Here is a 2,500-nt window from a genome sequence, read left to right as displayed (position 1 = left end):
ACTGCTGAGGACACCTAGGTGCTGCAGGCTTGATGTGAATGGGGGGGAAGAGGGGGGGGGGTCAGTGCAGAAGAACTGGGTCACGGTGAGTGAGGTACGGAATGAGCCCATCAATAACGGAGAGATATGGACTACATGCACGTATGTGCATACACACTGACATGCACCTCTTCCCTTTCCCTCTCACACACACACTTCCACACTGTTTGCCTAACAGACACTCACTCTCTTTGTTACATTAGAGCAGGTGGGCACCGAGCTCACCACGCCAAGAGATGCTCTACCACACACACACACACACACACACACACACACACACACACACACACACACACACACACACACACACACACACACACACACACACACACACACACACACACACACACACACACACACACACACACACACACACACACACCCCTCGTGTGTGTGTGAGTTAAGACAAAAACAAAGGCCAACCCCCTCGATAATTCATCCACAATTAATTAACAACTCTATTCTTATGTAGATAATGAGGCTAACAGTGTGTGTGTGTGTGTGTGTGTGTTTTCACTGTCTCAGATCCTGTGGTATTGGGACTCTACTTGTCTGCCACTCACAGCCTTTGTGTTAAACCCTAAACCTTTTCTGCTGAGCCTTTAGTTTAGCATTTAGTCTCAATGCTCTCAATTACAAACAGACTGGAACATGTCAGAGAAAAGTACAGAGAAAATGAATCTAAGACATCTGTTCATCTCATAGATCTACTAAGACATCTGTTCATCTCATAGATCTAGTAAGACATCTGTTCATCTCCTAGTTCTACTAAGACATCTGTTCATCTCCTAGTTCTACTAAGACATCTGTTCATCTCTGTTCATCTCATAGTTCTACTAAGACATCTGTTCATCTCATAGTTCTACTAAGACATCTGTTCATCTCATAGTTCTACTAAGACATCTGTTCATCTCCTAGTTCTACTAAGACATCTGTTCATCTCATAGTTCTACTAAGACATCTGTTCATCTCATAGTTCTACTAAGACATCTGTTCATCTCATAGTTCTACTAAGAAATCTGTTCATCTCATAGTTCTACTAAGACATCTGTTCATCTCAGAGTTCAATTATTATTGTTATCCCTCCCTCCCTCCCTCATAATTTGAGTGCATTCTCTGTCCCCCTACAACTTTCTCTACCTCTCCCCCTACAACTCTTCCTCTACAACTCTCTCTACCTCTCCCCCTACAACTCTTCCTCTACAACTCTCTCCCCCTACCACCCGCTCTCTACCCCTACCACCCGCTCTCTCTCCCACAACTCTCCCTCACTCCCCACAACTCTCCCTCCTCCCTACAACTCTTCCCCCCTCTCCCCTCTTTCTCCCCTTGCAACTCTCTCCTTCTCTCTCCCTCCCCCTATAACTCTCTCTATCATTCTCTCCCCATCACGCTCGCTCTCCTTCATCTTGTCCCACTCTTCGCCCTGAGCAGTCCCCCTGTATCTGATAAAAAAGAGCACATCCTGTCTGCTGACCTTTAATCCAGAGCCTTTTCCTGAAAACACACACACACACACACACACACACACACACACACACACACACACACACACACACACACACACACACACACACACACACACACACACACACACACACACACACACACACACACACACACACACACACACACACACACACAGCTACAGCCCTGAGCCCTGTGGGCTCCTAACAGCCATTACACTGAACCATTCTTCTAACACAGCACCCTGCTACACAGAACCCGAAACAAGGCCAAAGACCTGTGGAGACATTTTTAATCCCAAATGGCATCCTTTTCCCTAGTGTACTATTTTTGCCTGGGACCGATAAGGCTCAGAGAACACAGCACTCTCAAATGGCTGCACTGTGCACACCAGTCACTAATAAGAGCTGGAATAGGGGGTTTCTCAGAAAAACAGCTTGAGGTTGACCATTATAATATCCCTATGCACTTGGTGCGTCCCAAAAGGCACCCTGTTCCCGATATAGTGCTCTGGTCAAAAGTAGGAATCTATCAAAAGTAGTGCACTGAATAGGGAATAGGGTGCTATTTGGAACGCACATAACACATGTAGTCATTACCTGGTCCAAAACCGGCCGTCTGGTAAATAGCCACTGAAATCCATTCCTTCACGACTACAGCTTAAAACGTAATGAAGCTCCAGGGAGCTGGAATCTAACACAGGATCAAAGAAAATAAGAAGAGACGAAGAGGGAGAGTGAAAAAAGAGAGGGAGACAAATGATGCTCTTCATTCATTCTTTTCCAGCATCAGGGAGGACTGATTATGATGGTCTCACTCCGATCGCTCTCTCTCTCGCTCCCTTTCTCTCGACATCTCTCCTCACTCGTTGCCCCACTCATGTTCAGGGGTAGAAAGAAACTTTATCTATGCTCTCCTTTGCTGTCTTTTGAAAAGGAACACGGCAGCTCACCCATCACACACCAATCTTGCTAGCACACACAAGCACGTGCAC

At 46.2% G+C, this 2,500-nt stretch overlaps 1 protein-coding gene across 9 annotated transcripts in view; it reads right to left on the bottom strand.

Moving 5' to 3' along the window:
• Nucleotides 1–2,500, bottom strand: part of LOC124001345 (type II inositol 3,4-bisphosphate 4-phosphatase-like) — a 282,847-nt gene that overhangs the window by 172,584 nt on the left and 107,763 nt on the right. The window lies entirely within an intron of this gene.

The sequence above is a fragment of the Oncorhynchus gorbuscha genome, linkage group LG17 (assembly GCF_021184085.1).
Source record: "Oncorhynchus gorbuscha isolate QuinsamMale2020 ecotype Even-year linkage group LG17, OgorEven_v1.0, whole genome shotgun sequence".
In the NCBI taxonomy this organism is placed as follows: Eukaryota; Metazoa; Chordata; class Actinopteri; order Salmoniformes; family Salmonidae; genus Oncorhynchus; species Oncorhynchus gorbuscha.
Note: the sequence above shows the minus strand (reverse complement) of the source record. Positions and strands in the feature narration are given on the sequence as shown.